Genomic DNA, 12,032 nt, shown 5'->3' on the forward strand with positions numbered 1-12,032 from the left:
AGTAAATGTCATTTTATATCTTTCTTCTTCTTTTATTTGGATTTGCCAAAATCCAGATTTCATGTCAAATTTTTAGAAAATATTTGCATTACAAAGTTTTTGTAACAAATCTTTCTTATTTGGTATTGAGTACCTAATCCATTTTAAGGCTTGATTGAGAGGTTTGTAATTAATTACTAATCTTGGCGTTCTTCTTTCAAGTTTTGCTTTTTTATTACATAAAATGCTGAACAACTCAGAGGAGAACTACTTTTCCTAATTAAAATTTTATTAAGAAGATCTTGTATTTTTTTTTTACAAAATTCTTCCATTTCTTTGTTCATTTGTATTGGTCTTGCTTTTGTGGGTATTTATATCAAAGTTATTTTCATATGGTAATGTTACTTCATGTTTTTTCCTATTCCAAAAAGCATTAGGAATGTTAGAAAAAATTGTTGATTCCGTTTCTTCTTTGATTTGATTTATCCTTTTTTATACTTCTCTTTTTTCTAATTGTTCAGTCAATTTTTTAAAATATATTTCTTCTTTTAGAAAAGAAATTTGTTTCTATTTATGATTAATTAAATTATTGATTTGGCCATTATGGATGGATAAAGATTTTAATAGGTTGAGATTTCTTATTTTTGGTTTTTTTACAGAAGGAAATTCTACTTTAGTGTTTAAAACTTTGGTGGAGATAGAATTATTTCTTACTTCATATGGTTTGAGTAAGGATATGATTGGTGTTCCTAATATGACGTCTTGGGTAATATCTTTTACCATTAAAAACATGTTTGATATTTTATACCTTTGTTGCATATTTTTGCATTGGGAATTTTGTAAGCAATTTTTAGTTTTTTTACAATTTGCAGCTTTAAGAGATTATGATGTTTTGTCATAATATTTTGTTGGAATTATTCCTTCTCTAATATAGTTTTGGTATGCTCTTATATCAAAAAAAGGCTATTGTTTCTAATTGAAATTCATTATTTATGACAAGAATTATTTTTATTAAATATCTTTGGGTAGATACTTCAGTTAGAACCATCATATATTCCTGTGTTTTTTCTTTAGGTTCAGGTTCAGTTTCTGACAAACTATTTTCTGGGATATCAGGTTTTAAGGTTTGCATTTTTTTTCATTTCTTATTGTTCCATTTTAAGCTGAGAAAGTTCTAATTTAATTTATTTTATTTCTAACTATAATTCAGAATTTGTAATTTGTAACACCCCAAATCCAGCCTGAACGTTATAGTCGAATCTGGCGATGTCACGTGATAGCATGTTGAAAACTGAGTAGTTGCGATAAAACCATTTTCATGTGTTGACTTTTGTTATCTCCAAAATTAGTTACCAAATTAATTGATTGTTTTAAAACATAATTTCGTTGCGGAAGCTTTAGCAATCGTTTATTTTGAGCAAAACTAGTTCATTTTATGGAAAACCCTGATTGATAGGTAAATTTTTATTTTGTTAAGTTTGAAGTTAAAACCCGTAAAAACATTTAAGTCCTTCCAAAGCATAAGCAAACAGTCTATAAATTTCAATTACACAAACATTATCCAATATCAATAAATCCATAAATGAGAGAGAAGTAGTTTAAATACGTGTGGCCATCGTCGAGTCCTTCGCTGCACTGATCCATCAAGTCTGGGGATTACCTGTACAGATTAACCAGAAAGGGTGAGTTTTCACAAACTCAGTGTGTAATCCCCACCGAAAACATGCATAAACAAACACATTAAAATACAGTCAAATACAGACTGGGCCTAAGCCCACTGCAGATTCAGTTTGGGCCTTAGCCCACTCAGATGTAGAATCAGACATATATATTAGGGCCTTAGTCCATCTTAGATATAGTATGCAGAACAGAACTGATTAAATAGAGTCCAACCCACCAGCCTCTACACACCAACTCCATCCAACCCTACACACCATGTGGGGATAAAATTGACCCACCCATCCCTATACACCATGCTGTACCGAAATGCAGCACATAATCAGATAATTGTAGCTGAGCTGCCAGATATTAGGCTCAAGAGCCTTTCAAAATACTTCCTCCAAAACATCGACCCAACCCCAATGCAATGCAACATACAAATATGACATGCTATATGTATCCTATCAGATCATACCAATTCAGATATCACAGTTCATGCTCAGTACAGAAATCAGATAGTCAGAATAATTGTTTAAGGGTCTAAGTAACTCTTACCGACCCTACAGTAGGTCCACAGTCGACTAGGGCAACCCGTACAACCTTACAGATCATTTCAGAAAAATGGGCTCACACGCTCATATGGCATGCCTGTGTGGGTCCACACGGCCTAAATTGACCTTGGTTGTGTAGATCACATGGCCTGGCCCAAAATCCCACACGCCCGTATGGCTCACCCATGTGGCCTACACGGCCCAATAGGTTGAGCTCGTGTGTCGCACACGGCCTCACCGGTCATCACATGACAGTGTTATGCGCCCATGTCTTGAGTGCACGGCTCGGCTCGTCGATCACACGCTCGTGTACTGCTACACGGCCTACCACACGAGCGACCACAAGCCCGTCTGGCGTCGACAGTTTCATTTTTTGACTTTCACCGATTCTTGTTTTCTGTGTTTTCAGGTAAAAACCTATTTTGGTTTTGACGCAATGACACACCTGAGATCACCAGAACCTGAATTTCTTGAACGCCCCTAACTAAGATTCTACGAGAGGCGAGTCTCCTTCACGATTTGTAGCTGACTAAAGAACAGGAAGCCGTAGAACAACAATGAAACGTAGGATTGACAATCCCAAGTTAAAATATTAAAAAAAAGTTTACCGAAAAAGAAAGAAAGAAAACCCGAAGGGAAGAAGAGAAGAATTTTGACGTCAAGAAATATTTGGAATTTCTTGAAGACGGACAAAATTTTGAAAATAAAATCAAACATTCCAATCCCCCATTTTTCTCCCACTAACCCACTAACACATACATTCTCAGACTTCTTATTTAACTGAAACTCTTTTAGTCAATCGAGCAAAAAAAAATTCCCACGCTTGCGCAAGGATTTGAACTAAGACCACCAGCATATCAACATCCCACTTAACCACCAGACTAGTAGGCCCATTTTGCTGTGACCCTACCAATAAATAAACTTAAGCCTACTGGGCAAGGTTAAGGCTTTAATTAGAAAAATTCCAAAAATTTTCCAAAGTCATGGCTTGAACTTAGGACCTCTAACACACAACCAAACACTTAACCACTGAAGCAGATACACACTTATGTGTCAATTAATTACAGAAGAAAAAATACAAAATTTGGGGCGTTACAACTCTACCCCCTAAAAGAAAATTTCGTCCTCAAAATTTCAGTGATTAGAACAGATGAGGATACTGTTGGCGCATCAAATCCCCAGGCTCCCACGTAGCCTCTTCGGTGCTATGATTCCACCATAGCACCTTTACTAAAGGAATGGATTTCTTTCTCAAAACCTTAACGTCGCAATCGAAAATCTAAACCGGCTCCTCCTTGAAGGTCAGATCTGACTGAACCTCAATTTCCTTAACAGGGATGATGTGCATGGGATCAAAGCGGTAGCGCTTCAGTATTGAGATGTGGAACACATCATGAATGCAGTCTAGCTTTAGAGGTAGCTCCAACTGATATGCAACTGGCCCCACTTGTTTCAGACTCCGGTACGACCTAATAAACCGAGGGCTTAGCTTGCCCTTGCAACCGAACCTCACAATCTTCTTCCATGGTGAGACCTTAAGGAAAACTAAGTCTCCCATGGAATACTCTATCTCTCGACACTTTAGATCATAGGACTTCTGCCTATTAGAAGCCGCTTTCAGTTGATCTCGAATCAAATGGACCTTGTCCTTAGTCTTAGAACCAACTTCGGACCTAGAATACGTCACTCACCCAACTAGTCCACCATAAGGGAGTGAAACACTTACGACCATACAGTGCCTCGTAAGGTGCTATCTGTATACTAGACTAGTAGCTATTATTGTAAGCGAACTCTGCTAATGGCAAGTACTCCTCCCAATTGCCTTGGAAATCGATAACACAACTCCTTAACATGTCCTCCAATATTTGAATCACCTTCTTCGACTGACCATCTATCTGAGGATGGAAAGCAGTACTGAAGTCTAATCTAGAACCTAGAGCCTCGTGAAGCTTCTTCTAGAACTAAAACGTGAAGAGAGGATCCCTAACAGAGATGATCAAGATAGGTACCCTATGCGGCCTCACTATTTCAGAGACGTAGAGTTTAGTCAATTTCTGTAGGGAGAAATCTGTCCTGACTGGGGTGAATGAGCAGACTTGGTCAATCAATCCACGATGACCCAGATAGAATCCTTCTTAGTGGGTGTTAGAGGCAACCCACTAACGAAGTCCATCATTATTCACTCCCATTTCCATATCGGTATCTTAATCAGCTGCAGCAAACCCGAATGTAACTGATGCTCAGCCTTCACCTGCTGACAAATCAAACAGCGAGCAACAAAGTCAGTAACTTCATGCTTCAAACCTGGCCACCATTACAACTCTCGTAAATCTCGGTACAATTTATTCCCGCCGAGATACATAGCATAAGGGCTACTATACACCTCCCTCAGAATCGACAGTCTCAAATCCTTATCATTCAGTATACAAATCTGACTGCAGAAATAGAATACCCTATCTTCATTAATTACAAAATCAGTAGTAGTACCACTCTCAGCCTGACGGAAACGCAACTCCAGAAACTTATCGCCCATCTGTTTATTTCTGATCTGATCAATCCATGTTGGTCTAACCTGAAGTTCTCCCAACAGACTCCCATCGTCCAAGAGACTAAGTCGAGCAAACATCTCTCTCTGATCGATCATAGCCCTATGGCTTAACGCATCAGCCACCACATTGACCTTACCCGGAAGGTACTCAATAGTGAAGTCATAATCCGTAAGTAGTTCAACCTATCTACGTTGCCTAAGGTTCAACTCCTTCTGAGTGAGAAGATATTTGAGGCTTTTGTGATCAGTGTAGATAGTACACTTCTCACTGTATAGGTAATGCCTCCAGATTTTCAGAGTGAAGACAACTGCTGCCAAGTCCAAGTCGTGCGTCAGATAGTTAGCCTCATGAGTCTTAAGCTGTCGAGACGTATAAGCAACTACCTTCCCGTCTTGCGTCAGCACACAACCTAGACCCACATGCGACGCATCACTGTATACCACAAAGTCTTTATCGAGCTCAGTCTGCATCAGAATAGGAGCCTGAGTTAAAATAGTCTTGAGCTTATCAAAGCTCTCCTTCTAAGCATTAGTACAAACGAAAGGAACTCCCTTACGCAGAAGCTTAGTCAATGGAGCTGCGAACAATGAGAATCCTTCTACAAAACGTCGATAATTTCCTACCAGCCCTAGAAAGCTATGGATTTCAGACACATTCTTCGGCTGTTTCCAACTCAACACAACCTCAATCTTATGAGGATCAACACGAATCCCCTCAGCTAAAACCACATGTCCCAAGAAGGTCACTTCTTGAAGTCAAAACTCACACTTACTGAACTTTGCATACAATTGTTTCTCACAAAGAATCTATAAAACCACTCTGAGAAGCTCGTTGTGCTTATCATCTATCTTATAATACACCAAAATGTCATCGATAAATACCACCACAAATTGGTCCAGTGAAGGCTGAAACACACGGTTCATCAAGTCCATAAATGCCGCTGGTGCATTAGTCAAACCAAAAGGTATAATTAGGAACTCGTAATGTCCATATTGAGTCCTAAATGTTCTTTTATGCACGTCAGCCTCCTTTACTCTCAGTTGATGATATCCTGATCACAGATTGATCTTAGAAAACACAGAAGTCCCTCTAAACTGGTCGAATAAATCATCTATTCCTAGAAGTGAGTACTTCTTCTTGATCGTTAGCTTGTTCAGCTGTCGATAATCGATGCATATCCTTATTGTCCCATCTTTCTTCTTTATAAACAGATCAGGTGCTCCCCAAAAAGACACACTAGGATGAATGAACCCACGGTCTAACAGTTCCTGAATCTGAGCCTTAAGTTCCGTCAGCTCTTTTGGTGCCATTCAGTAAAGGGCGATAGACACCGAAGTGTGCTAAGAAAGAACTCAATCCCAAACTCCCACTCACGACTTGGATGTAACCCCTGTAGCTCCACATCTGAAAAATCCCTCACTATTCTGATTTCTTTAACCGAAAAGTCCTGAGAATCAGAAATACCGATGTAAGCCAAGAATGCCTCACACCCTTTCTGAACCAACTTTTCCTCTACCAAAGCGGAGATTACATTAGTCAGGTAGTCTCGTCGTTCCCCAATCACGACTACCTCGTTGTCCTCATTGGTCCTCAAGACAAACCTTTTCGTGGCACAATCCAACTCATCGGGTGTTTAACCAGCCAGTCTATCCCCAGAATCAGATCGAACTCCCCAAACGGAAGCTCTATTAGATCAGCCAAAAATACTATCCCTTGGACCTCTAGCGGAACGTCTCTATACAACTTACTAACCCAGACAATTGCCCCAAAGGACTTAACATAGTTACCTCACTATCAGTACTCTCGAGTGGAATCCCCAAAGATTCAGACACAGTACAAGCTACATATGAGTGTGTAGAGCCTATGTCTATCAGTGCAAGATAAGGTACATTAAATATTAAAAACGTACCCGTAATGACATCCGAAGCATCTTGGTCCTCACGGCAACGAGCAGCATAAACCAAAGCAGGCTACCTAGTCTCAGTCGGTCTAGCATCTCTACCCGATGCTTTTTGTCCTCAGCCCATACCGTTACCACCCCTGGCCTGACCTCGACCCCTAAATGGCTGCTGAAATACTCTCGGTAGTTGTACAGTACTAGAACCCAGAGTTTGCACTTTATTAGTTCTCAATAGACAATCCTGAATACAGTGCTCAGTAGAGCCACATCTTAAACAAGCCTCAGTAGTCCTCTAACATTTGCCCGAATAGCGTCTACCATAATGCCTACAAAGCGCCACCCTAGAAGATATAGAAGGAGGCCTAACTCTCATTGACCCATTAGATCTGGCCTTTTCCTTAGGCCTCATCCTAGAATTTGAGGGCTTCAAATCCTTCTTACTCTTCCCTCTTTCTTGGTTTTGGCACTTAGTGCGCTTTATCTCTTCGGCGATCTTTTCCTTCTCAACCAGAGCAGAAAAATCACGCTTCCTCTGTGGAGCTATCAGAACTCGCAAGCTGTCCCTGAGACCATACTCCAATCGGACACAGCGCTCATACTCGGTCGCTACCATGCCTTGCGCATAACGATTCAACCTCAGGAACTGGGCCTCATACTCGGCCATTGAACAATCTCCCTGTGTGAGATTAAGAAACTCACGCCTCCCAGCATCAACGTAGCTAGCCCCCACATACTTACCCTGGAACGAGGTCTTAAAATAATCTCAGGCTACCACTGGTATGCCTCGTTACGAATCAGAAAAATAGCCCCATTAAGCTTTTGCTCTGAAGCAAAATCCAGGTCTTCCATAATTCTTTCCGTGGCCTTCATCCAATACTCAGCCATGTTAGGGGCGACTCTAGTGACACCCTTGAATAATTTAGCCCCATTGGACTGGTGTCGTTTTGTAACCAACCCACAGCCCTCAGACCCAGCATTGGGCCCAACGACCCTCTCTAAAATCCTGAGCATAACCTGGGACAATGCCTCGTCCCTAGCGTACGATCATGAGACCTTGACCCAATCTCTGTAACAGGTGACACCGGCGTCTCGCTAGCGTCTAGATTCAAAATAGTATCAAATGCAAAGGACATAGCTCAGGCCCCTCTACGGCCCCTACCATGGCCTCTAGTACCCCGTCCACGAGTACCATGTGTGCTCATCGCAAATTTTAGAATTTATCTGTGTTAACAGTTTTATGAATTATTTAACAGTTTTAATATTTTATTAACAGATATTTTATGCAATACGGTATCAGAATGTTCAGAGTCTACTATTGCGAGTAGTAGTCTCTCTACAGTTTTCATTTTACTCCACTTAGAGTGTTTTCAGTGTAATATACTACCTAAAGTAGTTTCAAAATATTTAATCATATTTTAAGACAATTCTAAATAGAGTTTCAAAAAACTGATAGGATCAGCGCTGGAGACTCGGTGTACCACATACTTATTACAAAAATATTTCAAATTATTTACAAATCATTTCTTTAGAATCAACCTTTAAAACCCAAATCCACAGCCGATTTTTGCAACCTGGCTTTGATACCACTAAATGTAACACCTCAAACCCGGCCTGAACGTTATAGTCGAATCTGGCAATGTCACATGATAGCATGTCGAAAACTGAGTAGTTGCGATAAAACCATTTTCATGTGTTGACTTTTGTTATCTCCAAAATTAGTTACCAAATTAATTGATTGTTTTAAAACATAATTTTGTTGTGGAAGCTTTAGCAATCTTTTATTTTGAGAAAAACTAGTTCATTTTATGGAAAACCTTGATTGATAGGTAAATTTTTATTTTGTTAAGTTTGAAGTTAAAACCCGTAAAAACATTTAAGTCCTCCCAAAGCTTAAGCAAACAGTCTATAAATTTCAATTACACAAACATTATCCAATATCATTAAATCCATAAACGAGAGAGGAGTAGTTTAAATACGTGTGGCCACCGTCAAGTCCTTCGCTGCGCTGATCCATCAAGTCTGGGGTTACCTGTACAGATTAAACAGAAAGGGTGAGTTTTCACAAACTCAGTGTGTAATCCCCACCAAAAACATGCATAATCAAACACATCAGAATACAGTCAAATACATACTGGGCCTAAGCCCATTGCAGATTCAGATTGGGCCTTAGCCCACTTAGATACAGAATTAGACATATATATATTGGGGCCTTAGCCCATCTCAGATTAAATAGAGTCCTACCCACTAGCCTTTACACACCAACCCCGTCCAACCCTACACACCGTGTGGGGATAAAATCGACCCACCCATCACTTCACACCATGCTGTACCGAAATGCGGCACATAATCAGATAATTGCAGCTGAGATGCCAAATATCAGGCTCAAAAGCCTTTCAGAATACTTCCTCCAAAACGTCGACCCAACCTCGATACAATGCAACATACAAATATGACATGCTAATATGCATTCTATCAGATCATACCATCAATTCAGATATCACAGTTCATGCTCAGTACAGAAATCAGGCAGTCAGAATACTCGTTTAGGGGTCTAAGTAACACTTATCGATCCTACAGTAGGTCCACAATCAACTTGGGTGACTCGTGCAACCTTATAAATCATTTTAGAAAAATGGGCTCACACGCCCATGTGGCCTGTAGGCGTGTGGGCCCACACTTCCTAAATTGACCTTGGCCGTGCGGATCATATGGCCTAGCCTAGAATCCTACACGCCCGTGTGGTTCACCCATGTGGCCCACATTGCCCAATAGGTTGAGCTCGAGTGTCACACACGGCCTCACCGGCCATCACACAACCGTGCCATGTGCCCATGTCTTATGCGTACGGCCTGACTCATCGATCACATGCCCGTGTACTGCCATACAGCCTACCACACGGGCGACCACATGCCCTTGTGGCGTTGATAGTTTTGTTTTTTGGCTTTCACCGATTCTTATTTTCTATGTTTTCAGGTACACACCTGTTTTGGTTTTGACGCAATGACACGCCCAAGATCACTAGAACCCGAATTTCTTGAACGCCCCCAACTAAGATTCTAAGAGAGGCGAGTCCCCTTCTTCACGATTCGCAGTCAACTAAAGAACAGGAAGCCGCAGAACAACAATGAAATGTAGGATTGACGATCCCAAGTTAAAGAATTAAAAGAAAGTTTACCTAAAAAGAAGGGAAGAAGATCCGATGGGAAGAAGAGAAGAATTTTGATGTCAAGAAATTTTGGGGAATTTCTTGAAGACAGAGAAAATTTTGAAAATAAAATCAAACATCCCAATCCTAGCTTTTTATTTTTTTATATTTATTAAATATTATATCTTGTATATTATACATTTGTGATTGAGTAGAAATAAATTCTTTTACTTTTTCTGGTTTATCTTTTAATGAGGATTTTAATTTGAAAAGGTGTTCTCTTTTAAGTTTTGGGTCTTGAATTTTATCAATAACTTCAATCATAAATTCTTGGTCTTTGGTTAACATATTAATTGAGGGTTCATTTTCATCATCAGAAGATTGGGATGTTGTATGTAACTCGTCTATTTGTAATTCATTTGTTTCGGTAGATGTATCATTTTCAGAAGAAGTTGTTTCTAAGAGAATCTCATTTATTTTTTGTTCTATTTCTTCATCTAGATTTAAATTATTATTTTTCTTTTAATTTTGCAATATTTTAAGATGTGTTCTGGTTTTCCACATCAATAACATTTTATTATTTTATTTATTTTATCTATTTTGTTTTCTGTTTTTTGTTGTTTCTTTTCTTTTTTGTATTTTCTATATTTAAGTTTTTTATAATATTCTGAAATATTCTTTCTCCTAATTTTTTGGTTTTACAGGGCAACATGTTTTTGAAGAAGAAGGTTCATTCTTAATGTTAAATTGGTGTTAGAATGATCCTAATTCCTTTCTATATTGATATCTTTCTTTCTTAAGTTGTTTTTGTAATTTTAAATCTTGACAAATTTTTAATACTTCTTTTTGGGTGAAACTAATTAGTTCACCTATGTAAGTTTTTCATATGGAATAATACCTCTGTAATTTTCTCTTATTTGAATTCTAACTTTTTCTCCAAGTAAAGTAGGAAGTCCTGCTAGAAACTTTTCTTTCCAAAATGGTTGTTGGTTATCAGATCTTTGCATAACCCTAGTCATAAAGACATCTTTACGCCATTCAAAATCGATTAATTTTTTGCATTTTAAATTTGATAATAATTCTAAATTTATATCTTTAAGATGGGAAGGATCTCCTATAAAGTGTTTAGAGATTGAGAAAATTAAAGTTGCTACTGCATCTTGGATTTCTCTTCCTTGTTCATCTAAAATAATTCTTCCTTGAACATCTTTTTTTATTGCTTTTAAGATTTCTTCTTATTGGGCTTTAGTGAGTGCATGGTCCCACCATCCTTTTAATTAACCAGTAAATCCAACTAAAGCAGATACACATTATTAATGGATGTACCTGCGTAGAACCAAGTAAACCATCAATCTTTTTATTGAGAAGTTCTACCTAATTTGATAGCATAGTAACTGAGTCGACGTTATAAACACCAGCTGTTTTTGTTGGCTTAGTCCTCATTACTTGCCACTGATAGTTATTCAGTGACATTTCTTCAATGAATTTATAAGCCTCTTCAGGTGTTTTGTTGTTGATGGTTTCGCTAGCAGTTTCGTCAACCATTTGTCGAGTCGAGGGATTCAGACCATTGTGGAATGTTTACTTGCAGCCAAAGCGGTAACCCATGGTGAGGGCACCTTCTCAGTAAGTCCTTGTATCTCTCCCATGCACCGAAAAGTGTTTCTAAATCCATCTACCCAAAAGAAGAGATATCATTACGTAATTTAGCCGTTTTAGCCGACAGAAAATATTTTAGTAAAAATTTCACGATCATTTGTTCCCAAGTAGTAATTGACCCTCGTGGTAACGAGTTCAACCACTGTTTATCTTTGTTCCTCAATGAAAAAGGAAATAACCGAAGATGAATGGCATCATCAGAAACGTCATTGATTTTAAATGGATTGCAAAATTCCATAAAATTTGCTAAGTGAGCGTTGGGATCTTCATCCTGCAAACCATCAAATTGAACAAACTACTGTATCATCTGAATAGTGTTAGGTTTTAATTCAAAAGAATTTGCAGCTACAGCAGGTCTAATTATGCTAGATTCAGTTCCTGTTAGAGAAGGTTTAGCATAATCATACATAGTATGTGGAGCAGGATTTTGATTAGCCACAATTGCAGGAGGTAGCTGATTGCCTTCGTTTTCAGCCATCTTGTCGGTTGGAGGTTGAGTATCGTCTTCTTGCTTGTTCTCTATGTATCTTAAGCTGCGCCTTATTTCTCTTTGGTTTCTATGAACTGTACGATTGATTTTTTCGTAAAAA

The 12,032-nt window shown here is 38.7% G+C and overlaps 1 non-coding gene across 1 annotated transcript; it reads left to right on the forward strand.

The window, feature by feature from the left end:
* The first annotated feature begins 11,384 nt into the window (after positions 1-11,384).
* Positions 11,385-11,491, forward strand: LOC121225238 (small nucleolar RNA R71). The gene has a single exon (XR_005923142.1). It is a non-coding gene; the product is annotated as a small nucleolar RNA R71 (small nucleolar RNA).
* The last annotated feature ends 541 nt before the right edge of the window (positions 11,492-12,032 follow it).

Source organism: Gossypium hirsutum, chromosome A03 (assembly GCF_007990345.1).
Source record: "Gossypium hirsutum isolate 1008001.06 chromosome A03, Gossypium_hirsutum_v2.1, whole genome shotgun sequence".
NCBI lineage: Eukaryota > Viridiplantae > Streptophyta > Magnoliopsida > Malvales > Malvaceae > Gossypium > Gossypium hirsutum.